At 44.4% G+C, this 14,463-nt stretch overlaps 1 protein-coding gene across 1 annotated transcript in view; it reads left to right on the plus strand.

Moving 5' to 3' along the window:
* astn1 (astrotactin 1) overlaps positions 1-14,463 on the plus strand; it is a gene marked incomplete at its 3' end in the record, with an annotated part of 248,725 nt that overhangs the window by 215,929 nt on the left and 18,333 nt on the right.

Below are 14,463 nucleotides of genomic sequence, written 5' to 3' on the forward strand. Positions count from 1 at the left end.
GCTCTCATATGAGTGTTAACATGGTTGTTGATCCAAGTAAAAAGTAAAATCTCGGATCACATTATGTGTTATGATCATTACAGCAGAAAAACAATGTTTGTTGAAGCAAGGTGTCCTGGTAATTGGTGGAGCCCACTGCTGCGAGCAGTGTTGTTGAGTTCCTACTCAGCTTGCAACACTGCCCTGTTTTTTGCAAATTAGGTCTAAAATGTGTACAACTAGTTTTAATGAGTCGTTCATTCATGAGTCAGAATTATCAATTTTAACAGTAAAAGGTGGTGAATTAACATATCAGGCAAGCTACTGAATGTTAATTCTAAGCATATCTTGGTATCCCTCTTTTAAACTTTTGTTTCTCTTTCTACAGTAATCCTTCTTCTTCTAATAGCAGCTAACGCATGATTATACTCACAGTAACAGCAGTACATAAGGCTGTTCTCTGAAAAAAAAGTGAATTAAAGCCCAACACAGGACCTGTTACTTAATCAACATGCAACCAAAACTATAGGTTACTTACGTAACCCCAGTTCTCAGAGTAACATGTAGTGAGATGTCTCACTATGGGATGCGCCTCATCGCGGAGCAAACAGAAGCATCAATCTCATTACGCCAATCCTGATTGGCAGGTGATCTTGACGTCAGCGTCAGGGAATCCACCCCCTATAAGTAGCTTGCGCTACGTCGCATGCGTCATTCAAAATAAGCACCTCTTCTCGCTTCACCATAGCAAGGAGGGCCGTCTGGTGAGACATCTCACTACATGTTACTCTGAGAACTGGGGTTACGTAAGTATCCTATAGTTCTCATTCATAACACTCCGTTCGATGTCTCACTATGGAATATTGTAGCTCCCGTATTGCCAGACGAGCTTATCTCGAAATTCACCAAACCAACCAGAACTTAACAGGTAGAGCTCTGACTCAACAAGGTGTCCAGCACTGCTCGGGCCACACTAGGAGCAGAGACGTCTAGCCTGTAAAAGCGGACAAAAGTGAGCGGCGAGGACCAGCTCGCTGCTGCACAAATGTCTTCGATGGAAACACCCTTGAACAAAGCCCAGGATGTAGCCAGACCACGAGTCGAATGAGCACGCAGACCCGAAGGTGCCTGCAAACCCTGACTCGTATAGGCCAAAGCAATTGCCTCCACAATCCAGTGGGAGAACCGTTGCTTAGTAACGGGCTTGCCCTTCTGAGGGTTAGCCCAGAACACAAAGAGTTGGTCATTATGACGAAACTCTTTTGATCTGTCCATATATGTGCGTCAAGCACGGACTGGACACAGCAAATCCGGCTGCTGTTCCCCGGAGGAACACAGCGGCGGAGGAAATGCCTCAATGTCAATTGGGGTACATGAACCCAACCACCTTAGGTATAAAGGCAGGGTTGGGCTTCAACAACACTCTTGTTTGCCCTGGGGCGAACTGAGTGCATGAAGGATGTACAGATAGCGCATGAATGTCACTGACTCGCTTGGCGGATGCCAGAGCCAGTAACAGCACTGTCTTGAGTGACAAGTGCTTAATGTCAGCTTCTTCAAGGGGTTCAAATAGGGTTAGAGTGAGCCCATCTAAAACCACTGCCAAGTCCCATAAGGGCACCAGTGACCTGGAAACAGGGAGGAGCCTGTGAGCCCCTTTCATAAAAAGGCAGACCAAAGGATGTTGGCTAGCCGTCTTTCCCTCAAAGCCCACATGGCATGCAGCAATAGCAGCCAGGTACACTTAGATCGTAGAGAAAGCTCTGTGTTTATCAATTAAGTCCTGTAGAAATGATAAAATCACCCCGACAGGACATTGAAAAGAGATGTGTCCTTTTTTGAAGGCACCACTCCTCAAACACCCTCCACTTACAGTCATAGAGAGACCTGGTGGAGGAAGCTCTCGCACTCTGAATAGTGTTTATCACCTTCTGAGGGAGTCCCACTGTATTCAGATTGTACCACTCACAGGCCAGGCCCATAGTGCCAAGCGCTCTGGGTGTGGGTGAAAGATCGCCCCCCCCCGCCTGAGACAGTATGTCCCTGCGTAGTGGGACTGCCCGCACAGCAGCTGATATATCTCCGCCAGCCAGTACGGGCCAGTGCGGAGCTATCAGGATAAGTGTGTGGCGTTGTTCCCTCACTCTGGCCAGAGTTGGGGGTATCAGAGCCAGAGGTGGGAACGCGTACAGAAGGCCCGGAGGCCAAACGTGCGCGAGCGCGTCCACGCCTAACGGTGCGTTTAAATCGCGCATTGAAAATAATAGCTGACATTGAGCATATTCTTTTGATGCGAACAGATCTACCGCGGCTCTGCCGTAACGCACCCACAGCTGACTCACAATCCTTGGATGTAGAGTCCAGTCTGCATATAGTGGTGCACCTCTGGACAGTAGATCCGCCCCGAGGTTCATCACTCCTGGTACGTGCGTCGCTCTCAGAGAGAGGAGACGTCCGCAGCTCCATAAGATCAGTTTGCGTGCCAGCATGTGTAACTGGAGAGAACGCAAACCCCCTTGGCGGTTTATATACGATATTGTGGTCGTGTTGTCTGTCCTCACGAGGACATGATGTCCTCTGAGAAAAGGCAGAAAGCGTTTTAGGGTGAGGAACACCGCTAAAAGCTCCAGGTAATTTATGTGCGCCCGCTGGAGGTCTCTGCTCCAGAGACCCCTCACCGGACGACCTTCGTAAATACCTCCCCAGCCTGTCAGACATGCGTCCGTGGTGACCACCTTCCGTGAAAGGACAGCACCCATAGGCACGCCCCGTACTAGAAAAGTCGGGTGCAGCCAGTGGCGCAGTGCCATTACGCATTTCACAGTAACCATTACTCTCCGCGCGCCATGACGCGCAGGGTTTAGTTTTAGAGCGGCTACCCAGCGCTGAAACTCCCTCATGTGTAAGCGTCCCAGTCGTACGACCAGGATGGCTGACGCCATGAGCCCCAGTAACCGCAGGCATGATCTGAAGAGAACATGTTTGCGCAGCTGGAAATGAGCGAGACAAGCTCTGAAAGCTTTCACTCTTTCCGCTGACAGGCGGGCTGTAAAGGGCACCGAGTTCAGGTGTAAACCCAGGAAGAGTATAGTCTGTGCTGGGCACAACATGCTCTTCTCTGTGTTTATTATGAAACCCAGGTTGAGCAGGTGCTTTACGAGGACATTTGTCTGCGTAATAGCCTCCTGCTCCGACTGTGCGAGAAGCAGCCAGTCGTCTAGGTAGGTCGCCAGGCGAATACCCTGTTGTCTTAACGGGGCTATCGCGGCTTCCGTACGTCGTACAAACACTCTTGGACTGAGAGACAGACCGAAGGGAAGTACTCTGTATTCGTAACAGATCCCCTGAAATGCGAACCTCAGATATTTCCTGTGTGGGTAATATACTGGGATGTGGAAATACGCATCTTTCAGGTCGACTGATGTAAACCAGTCGTTTTGTCGCACGAGCCGCAGCAGAGATGTGTGAGTGAGCATTCTGAACTTATATCTTCTTAGATATTTGTTCAGAACCCTCAAATCTAGTATTGGCCGAATCCCGTTCCCTCTCCGTTTGGGAACAAGGAAATACTTGGAATAAAAGCAGCTCTGACTCTGCTCGGCGGGTACTATAGATATAGCCCTCTTTTCTAGAAGTGAGAGAATCTCTCTCTCTAGAATATGGGCTGACTCTCCTCGGGCTTGTGAATACAGAATGCCCGAGAAGCAAGGGGGGGTGACAGCGAATTGGAGTCTGTAGCCCCGTGTTACTGTCTTGAAAACCCAGAGCAGATGTTGTGAGCATCTTCCACTGTATGCTCCTTAGAGCCAGTGGAGATGTCACGTCTCTTACCCTCTGAGTCTCTATTTGTTGTGTTATGGGGCCCTCTAGTGTCTGAACACGGTGGTACCCCATTTCGACAATCCCCACCGACACTGCGCATGCGCGTGACGGTGGTGCCTTCACAACCCCAGCCGGCACTGCGCATGCGCGTGACGGTGGTGCCTTCACAGACCCGTCTATTATCCGCCTTTTGAGAGAGGCCGTAGCTGCTCTCAGAAGGGGAACAGTTGACGGACTGTTTATTGTTTTTATTGTTTTTCTTTAAAAAAAATTTAGCTGCGCCCTTGGCCTGAAGCCTGAATGCGTCAGCGGAAAATGGTTTATGTGAGAAACAACAACAATATTTTGACATGTGTTTTTGCGGACTTGAGGATGGCGTTGAGGCATCTCTCGAGGCGGCGGGAACAAATCTAGAAGCTGGGGAACCGTGGACTTCCAGCTCTGTCACAGAGGGGAGAAGGGGGGGCTGTCAGGCCCGCCCGCTTCTTCTTCCTCGACTGCTGGCCGAAATTCTGGGTTGGCTGCGCCTGGGCTGCAGCCGGAACCGGAGATTTTCTAGGCCAACTCGCCCTCGTCTCCTGCCTGTTCTGGGGACTCGGGGCGGGCTGCGACCTCTTTGTGTTTGGTACTTTGAACCGAGCAGGGTCCGAGGCAGCTTGGGCGAAGGACTGCCCGGCTGTGAAGGCAGCGGCTGGACCCTTCGAGGGAGACAGAGGTGGGAGGCCTCGTCCTCCTTCTCTTTTTCGACTCGCATGTCCTCTGCATGGAGGCGAAAGTGGAGCCGAAAATCCCCTCGGGAACGATGGGCATGTCTAGCACATCCTCCTTTTCCTGGTCTGGGAGGTTGGTGAGGTTGAGCCATCTAGCTCTTTCCTGCACCACCATGATCCCCATTGCCTTGCCTGGACGGCGCAGCGTTGAACACGGAGACAAATTCTGGTCTGTGATCGCGGCCATCTCGTCCAGAACGGCCGGTCCAGGATTGCTTGACAGATCCTCGCAGAGCTCCTTGGTATGCGTTAGCAGCGAGGAAACGTTCAAAGCCCTGGCGGACAACGCTGCGGCTCTGTAGGACCGTTCAGTCATGGTCGACTGGAATCAGTCCGCCTTCGCTGGCAGCGTGGGGGTTCCTGCTTGGTGACGGGACCAGCCTCGGTAGGAGGTGGGCTGCCACCAGCGGTTCCATAGGTGGTATGCGGAGGCAGGCCGAGCCTCTCCATACCGTCACAGTCTAGGGAGGAGGCACCCTGGATTGGGGCCTTGTTGCTAAAGGGCCGGTCTCTCCCACGAGACCGACACCTCATCCAACATCTCCGGGAAGACCGGAAGGAGTTGCCTCTTTGTCCTCGTTGCTTGGGGAAAATTTTCCCCTCGTAACGGGACCTGGAGGTCTCCTTGGCCATTTCGGGCCATGGGATGTCTATCTGGACGCGGCACGCTGACACACGTTCTGCGGTCCATGCTCAGACAGGGCGAAGCTGGTCTGCTATTGCCCGGGAGAGGCAGCCTTAGCCGATGACACAAAGATATTGTCTTGCTTGCTCATCCGAATCGACAGGAGGAACTCAGAGAAACCCTCTTCGTCTCCATATAATCCAATTCCAGGACAATCCTCCGCGGGCGAAACCATGGTGAGGTCCAGCCGGAGCCCCAGCTTGGTAAAGCGTGGGCTCCGTTCTCGCGTCTCTTGCCGCCACACCGGTGTCCCAGCCTTAGACCCGGCGCGGGACTCCGGTTTCCGCAGCTGCCGCTGTTGATGAGCCCCAGACCGACACAGTGCGGGTCTCAATCTCTGCGACGGACGCCCCCGCGTCTTGATTGCCAGCCGGCAAATCAGCGGACATGAGGGGGTCCTGTCCCGACAAGCTAGCTTGGCGTGCTTAACCGTCGGCGGAGGCTATTTACGGTGAAGCGGGCACAATGCCCGCACGAACCGGGGTGTCAATGGCCTCCTGGGCGTGTTCCAGCCTGAGGCAGGGCGAGCAGACCTGGTGTGAGTCTGTGCCTGATATTTTCAACCCGCAGCCGCAGAGCCGAGCCTCCGAGTCCCTGACTCCTCTGGTGTGAGGGAGAGAGGCGTCATCTTGTTCGCCGCGTGGCGTGGAGAGGGACCCGCTCGTAACAGGTACGTTGTCGACGCAAAAACGTCCTTGCCTACCGTGGTGTCGGTAGTGAGGGAAGCAAGCTAGCAACACACCTGTTGCTAGCTTCAAAAAATCCAAACCTTACCTTAATTTCCGAGAAAGAAACGGCGAGGTCGATTGTAATACTAACTGGTGTGTTAGCATTAACAGTCTTCTTGCGAAGCAGAAGAGTAGCCGGCGAGCCGACCCGTCGACCGAAAGTTAGCTTTGGGTTCAGTTCTGTGGACTGTTAAGCTAGCCCGGCTACCATCGAGATGTGCTCTGAAGCGAGAAGAGGTGTTTTGAATGACGCATGCGATGTAGCGCAAGCTACTTATAGGGGGTGATTCCCTGACGCTGACGTCAAGATCACCAGCCAATCAGGATTGGCGTAATGAGATTGATGCTTCTGTTTGCTCCGCGATGAGGCGCATCCCATAGTGAGACATCGAACGGAGTGTTATGAATGAGAACTAGTTTTCTAACTCCAAATGTAACCAAGGGACTTTCGTGGCTTAAATATTTGATATATACGGCTCTGGATCCAAAGTTATTCTATACAATCATTTACAATATCCAACCATCCAACAGCTGAAACATTTTTGCATAAATGAATAATCCCTTTCCTCAAATCGGTGTGATATTTCGTTCTTGGAAGGAAAAAAAGTGCACTTTACTAAGGTGTTTTGGTTAGGTCATTGGGAGAATATGAACACATTCCATCAGCAGTTCAGCATCTATGTTTTCACACAATTCATAGAAATGTTGTAAAATCAATTTATGTTACAAGTCAGGAAATGTTTTTTAGCAACATGTTTACAACATTTGGCCTCCGTAAGTGTGTAGTTTCACATTTGTGTTATTTTCTGGCCTTTGAGTTTGAGTGTTGGTCTTGTCAGGCAAGTCACTCAGGGAAGAATGTCGACCCTTCATTCTTATGATTTTGATTCTATTCAGATGTTTCTCGCATCCTTGTATTATTGATCCACATTCCAGAGTATGTGCTTCATTGTAAGGTGTCAGCGTTATACAGTATTGTCAAATATCCAAAGATAAGAGCAGAATGAAGGAACGATGGATTTGTAGAGCATGTATGTTACCCCACATCCGTATTAAAAATAATTGTTGCTCTTATGAATTCTGTCTCCATTTCTCAAAGGTGGAAGCTCATACTCCTCTGCTCACCATCCAACTTAATAATGGATGCAATGAGAGAACAGGTAGAACATTAGCAATATAATTGTATTTCAACTAGGAAGTGTGTGGGGGTGCTGGGGGGGGATTTGTTCCACCAGTGTCGTGATTCATTAGTCAGTGGCATACGAAGCCATCTCGCTGTTCTCTTCATTACCAGTGCAGCACATGGCAGCGATGTTTGAACAGCATACAGCCGTATTGCAGGAAACAGCTGCCATTAACACAGAGTCAGGCAGGGAGAAAAAAGAAGCAGAAAAAATATTGGCTTGCTGCATGAAGCGATTCTAGAAGGCCACGGATTTGTATTCCGTCCATCTGGGTGCCTCATTATCTACTGATTTTGACCTCTCTTTGTTTATCTTAGTTTTTACGACGCTGGGTTTAAATGTGGGCATTTTACAGAGCAGTCATAGCCAGGAATGTTTGATCGGCTTGTTTGATAGTAAAAACCACTCCATTTTGACGGATGCTCAACATTATGTTTCTCTTATTAGCACTTTGAATTGCCTTGTGTTGAAAAGTGCTATATAAATAAATGTGCCTTGCCTTGCCTTATTAATTCCCTGTGCTGGCATTCAAGCTGTAGAACATGCAGCACTTTTATAAAGTGCAGGCATCTGTAATGGAGAGGAGATCCTTACCTACTCTTCTTGTTTAAGTAATTCCCCTTTTCTTCATGTTTAGAGTGTGGTAGAGAGCACTGCAATATAGAGTGAAGCATTCCTTATATTTTAGCATATTTCATTGAAACACTTTGGTTCATTCCAGGCAACCTGTGTATCTGCCTCTGAATTGACTACAGGGAGGAGAGCAGCAGATTGCAAGATGGGTTTATCGCTTGTTGTTGATATAACATCGGAAGATACAAGGCCAGTCAGGGCAGCAATTCAAAAGCACATCGTACAAGGTTACGTCTGAGGTGATGGACAATCAAATGACAACAGAGCGGCGGCGGTTCCAACTGCCGTTTATTGGAAATTTCAGAGGACATTAAAACAGTCTAATCTAAATGGAACTTCTGCTGGCACGTCCCTGAGCCCCTGTCCCCCTTCTCACAAACCTTTTTATCCCTACATCGCCCCTGGGCTCAGAGTGCCACGGAGCAGGAACAGAAGCCAACGCAGCATCACTTCTCCTCCTGCGCGGCCGTGTTGGGCATTGCGGCAGCAGCATTGGGCTTTTTATTGAAGAATAATATCATGAATTGAGATATAATTTCAAAGCATCCAGCAGGCTACCACAGAAGCACGCTGTGTACTTCTGGAGAACTGTGCTGCAGTGAATGTTTTGTTAGTATTAAATACAGCTTACATTCATTTTTCTAGTGCAGCAGTGCAAGTATTAGGCATTGCACTACTTTATCTCTGATATGCAACCCCTCACTTTTCTTTTTTTGTAGCCGCTATCTTGTAAAATAAATAAATAATGAACGTGTAACCTCCAGCTTCCCTTTAGCTTTTAAAAATGTTTGATAAAAATATCATTAAGCTAAAAACTGAGGCTCAGGGAACTAATACAACCAAAACAAGGTATCCCCCTTATGGTAGCACTTTAAACAGAACAAACTCCTTTTAAGTTGGATTTCCCTCGACTTCCACTTTAATAACAAAACATGAATTAACTTTAAATATTGCATTTACAAGCATGTTTCACATATTTCATGTTTTTGATGTTGGTTTAAAAAAGGAAAATACATGTTACCAACAGAAACACTCCTTATTCCAGGTCCAGTTTTCTGGGTCTCATGGTCTTCCTCAGTAAGATACATTTTTTGACTTTTTATGGAGATAACTCAGTTTTTTTAAATTGTCTTACCACAATCATGCTTGATGATAACTTGACTGTAAAAAAGCAGATGAATGATCCTGAGAAAAATCACAAAAAAGTGGAATTAAATGATTTGTAGGGAAATAATCTTACCTTATGATACCATTACATTAGATTGTTATTGGACAAACATGTTGCAAGACTTTTTCATTATGCCACAAATATTTGGTTGAAAGCCTTAGTTGGAACAACATAATAAATGCAGACCCAATATGTCTACAACTTCTCTTCTCTTCATTTCCGACAATACCTTCATAACACAGTATTATTGCTAAGGTGGTGGGATAGCGTGAGCCTCAAGCTGTTCATATTTAATATTTTTGCAATAACTGACAGCGTTTCACCGCCCTGTCAGAAATGATGCAAATATCATATAAATGCCTGATGAAAGCTGACAAGCATTCACTCAGTGCAGTGCTTTAGGCATTGCAAATGTGTAATATAGTAGAGTTCATACTTTGGGCCGTATACACATTTTTATACACGGGGGTAAACAAAAAAACACAAACGGCTCATAATATAACGCAGTCAAGTACAATACTCTTACACTAGTGTCCTTCCCTGTTTGTTCAAGGTATTGTGTTACTCATAATCTTTGCAGTTGCATTTATGTTGTAAGTTTGAAACATTGTTATGATTATATTGTCTTTCCTAGTATGTGCAACAGTTACACAGCAGCAGTGTGCCCTGTTTGACTCATAACACAACAGGCTTTGTTCTGCCTTCAAATGTTATTCATCAGTTATCTGTCACACAAGGATAGTTGTGGCTATTATAATTAATAGTGGGGCCTTATGTAGTTTATAGTCACTAAATCTCACTTACAAAAACAACCTTCACAACTTTGTCACCTTATTTTACTCTCAACATTTTAAAATAACACAATGGCATTTTGCAAATGTATGACACATGCATTCCTTAATGGCTTTAAAAAATGGTGATGACATGTTTTTACTCACCGACACAGGCTGAAGCCAGGCCTCAAAGGTAACATAAACATTACAAATGAGTATTGACTCACATATATTTTCTATTATTTTGTCAACTCTGTGTGAGCAAAGCTGAGCCAATAGAAAACTGAAGACTTGCATTCATCAAGTGGACATAAACACCATTTCATAATATTATATATATTTTTTTTTTTCCTTGTACTATGTGAGGGTCTAAGGACAGAGGGTGTCGTATTGTCATACTGATATTCTGTACAAACTGTGAAGACCACTGAGACAAGTGTAACATTTTTGATATTGGGCTATATAATAAACATTGTTGATTGATTGATTGATTGATATAGATATATATATAGATATAGTATCTATATATATATATATATTATTATATATATATATATATTAATATTATATATATATTATAACCCTAATCTCTTCTTTTTAGCTTGACTAACATTATTGAAGGGATTACGTTTCTTTGACATGCCCACAACGTTTTTAAAAGCCAGCTGGCAGGAGAATCATGACTCTTTGAAGCTGATCAACAATTCTCTCACCCCGCACATGGATATATTACGGTCATTATGTTCTACAGGGCAGTAACAATCATACTTATTGGCCCTTTAAAACAGATGGCCTGTCATGCGCTGATTGGATTTATTCTTATAAACATTTGCTTCCCCTCAGCAGAATGACAGCGAGTAGTGTGTAGGAGGAGGAAAAACTTGTTTCGGCTTAGAAATCTTGGCCGGGAAAGTGGTGGCAGCATCCACATGCAGTCACCCGGGGCATCTTCTCACCTTTCACTGCACCTGTTCTATTGGCCTCCGCATTTCCACTGAGTGTGCACACACCAGCGTCCACCGCAGTGCTCTCCTGCCCTGGCTCGCCGCCACTCGTCTGCTGGCAGTTAATTGCGAAGCTCAGGTAATTGCCCATGGGGTAGACTGACGTGCAGAGGCAGAGGAACGTCTGTTTAGCCGCGATGAGCGCATGCCACCCCTCCGTCCCCTGCTGATTCAACCAGATTCGGTTGCTATGGTCAGTATATTTGTCACAATGTCAGCACTCCTTGTTCCAGCCCTCTTCGGCCCCTCGCAGGGGTGAAATCATTCATCTTCCTATTCATCTCCGGGCTTGGAAGCCATTCATCACGAGGCCAGAGACCTCCATCAATTATTCCGGCGGGAGAAACGAGTGAGGAAAGGGGAGGCTTTTGAAAGGCAAATACATCTTGATTTAATTGGAAAGCAAGTATGCTCAAGGCTGCTAAGCAGATTTCCCCTAAGATGGAGCTTGAGAGATAACAGAGCGAAAACGAGAAGACGGACAAAGGAAAAGATAGTACAGTGTAAGAACTATGGAAGGAAAGACAATGGGTGGAAAACAAAAAGCAAAGAACAAAAACCTTAAAGGGGACCTATCATGCAAAAATGCACTTTGTGATGTATTTTATAGATAAATATGTGTCCCCAGTGTGTCAGGGAACTCACAAAGTGCCAGAAAACAAAACTCTCTATTTTTCCTCCGTACCCAAATAAAAAAAAAACGAGGGTACAACGGAGCTGATCCAGATTTGCATCCGATATGACGTAAATCACGTCACATGGGAAATGTAGACCCACGGCACTATCAGAAAGTTGCTATCAGAAACAATGCCCTACGTGTATTGGACGTAAAAGGTCTTTGTTTACATTAGCAAGCATCGCTAACACTCAGAGCTAACCTGTACTGCAGCGAGTATGTGTAAAAAAGCAGGAAATAAAAAAAAGGAACTCACCTTGTGGTATAACCCGCAAGAGAAAAAGCATTTGAGCTCCATACTGTTTCAGAAATAATCCTTGATGTGGTTTGGAACATGATGGAGTTTAATCACGGCAGAATGTAACTTTAGCTGCCGGTTAATTCTGAGCAGGCATTAGCTCCCCCTCCTCCTCCTCCTCCTCCTCCTCCTCCCTCCTCCTCCTCCCTCCTCCTCCTCTTTTTTTTTTTTTTTTTAAGCTAAGGACCCAAAATCAGCATTTATATATAAAATGCATGATCTGTTTGGTATTTTGAGAAAAACACGTCATCATGTTTGGTGTTGTTGTTTTTTTCTTTTTCTTTCCGTTAACTGTCAAGTAGGAAATAAGTATTTTTTTTGTGTTTCTCTTATTATCCTAAGATACTACTATGTTTGGCTGTGAATAAGTTTGGCTGTGAAAAAGAAATATGAAGGACAGACCATCTATTTATATTTATTTATTTATTTTTAGAAAGGGGCAGGTAATATAATATTTGTTTCATGTTTTGTTAACAATTATTATACATTAAGTTTTGCATACCATGAACGGAACAAATAAAAATGAAATGAAATAGACATGTTTTTATATATTTGTTTATATCTGAGACCCATAATATATGTCTAAAAATAGCATAATAAGATACCTTTAAAGCAGGAGCCAACAAGTGAGTGAATGACAGGTCTTTGTCTCTTCACTCTTCAGGCAAAGGGAATCCATTGGTGAAGGTTGAAAGGGCAGCAGGGGGGCTTGACCGTTTCTCATCCTCCGCTAGCAGCCATATAATGACTGCTTCAGTGCGCACATTGCGTCTGTGTCTTTGAAATGGGTGTCATCGCGACCACGTGGCTGTGTGTTCAGACGAATGTAACACAACAGAGAACCCCAAAGGTGAAATAGTCAGACCTGACAGTCATCGCGGCTCCGCAGCCGATCCCCTGTCGTTTGGCATCAAAGCCACATATTTATGTTTGTAGTTTGGGGAAATGGCTGACAGAAGAGTTTAGTTGCTCGGAAGAGAAGTTTCAAAAGAGACCTACGGATTTGAAGAGTGTTGCTCTGGATATTTTTGGGAAGTGTTGTACATTTTGAGAGGCCATTTTTTACATGTTACTCAAGTCGTTATACTGAATCTAAGGTTGGATTACCTAATGAGGAAAAGGGGAAACTGCCACGGGGGGAAGGTTGTCTTTTTTGACATTGACTATATTATAATGTGTTCATTACCAAATTCGATATGTAATATAGTACACTGACTTACAAAACAACTGGAATATGTGTCATCGATAATTGTTCAATGAAAAACTAACCAATGCACATTAAACCTAGTTATGGGTATCTCTACAATACTGGTTGGTTCCAGGTGATCAGGGCAAAATTGTATTTTCTTATTTGAAGAACAATACAACAATACATATCGCAGAGCAAATAATAAGTCTCCCATTTTCACAAGTCCCTTAGTGTCGGTTGTGTATTGGTATTATAGGTAAGATAGAGGTAGTAATAAGCTTTAGTTCTTGTTTTTCTTTATTTGCGCAAAGAGCCAAGACAGCTACGTTCTGCCCTGTGCCATTTACTTTTAATCTGCAGACCATTACACAGTCCAGTACCCCATGAGTGACATTTATATATTTGAAAATACCACACATCCCAATTTATATCTAGTGCTTACATTTGCTTTTATCTAATTTACTAAAGGTTGTGGTTCACACTAACTTGGGATCATTGCACCTTTGTATTAACTCTAACCATAATATTTCCTCAAACTTAACAAAATAGTCGTGTTGCCATGATTCAAACCACCCTATAGCATGCTGTAGTAACTAATCACAAATGTTATGAATAAAGCAATAATAAAAACAAAACTGTTGTGATAAAAAATATATATATTCACATATATAATTGAACATATTTTGGAGTTTTGAAGAACTGCACAATAGCAACATTATTTTTCTTGTTATGATAGATTTCCATTAACAAAGTATCTCCAATTCTTCTTTGAGTTTATCCAAACCACAAATCCTCTATGAAGTCTGCACTATCGTCCTATTTCATGTAGTCTTCTCCCAATTCTGTAGGCAACATGTTATATGATAGGGACCTTTTGTACTCTAGCCTGACATCCTCTGAAAGCACGGAAAACCCCTCACAATATAACATCATAATAACAGAACCTCAGATTTCATTAAAAGCACCAGGCAAATCCACTTTTGTGATATGAGGGCTCTTTTCTTACAGAGAAGATTTGGTCTTCTTACACTACTGCCAATTACATCACAGGAGTATCTTGCCACTGGCATATCTTTATTATTTTCTTCTGTATGTGTTTCTGTCTTTGTGTGCACTTGTAAGCCAAGATCTGTCAAGGTGTAACGATTTTATCCATGCATCTCCATGAAATGTGCAATCTTGCCAAGAAAGTTTGTAAATTTGATTGTTTTTCACACCGCGTTGAGGGTTGAAATATATATATATATATATTATATAATATATATATATATATATATATATATATATATATATACATGGGAACACGCTAGAGCTGAAATGTATGAAATCACTGTTGGATGAACTTCAAACTTTTTCTATTAGAATTTGACTTGACATTTCTTCTGAAAGGTTAAAACAAAAAGTTAAATGCCAATTGTTCTAAACTTAGCCCCCAGCCATTAATAAAACATGGTTATTGGTCCAGATTGCAGAATAGGGGTAATGAATATCATAGCAATCAGTGCATTTGAATATGTAGAGCCTTGATTGGAATTGAATTGATCATAAAATCAT

This window comes from Gymnodraco acuticeps, unplaced genomic scaffold, assembly GCF_902827175.1.
Source record: "Gymnodraco acuticeps unplaced genomic scaffold, fGymAcu1.1, whole genome shotgun sequence".
Classification (NCBI taxonomy): Eukaryota; Metazoa; Chordata; class Actinopteri; order Perciformes; family Bathydraconidae; genus Gymnodraco; species Gymnodraco acuticeps.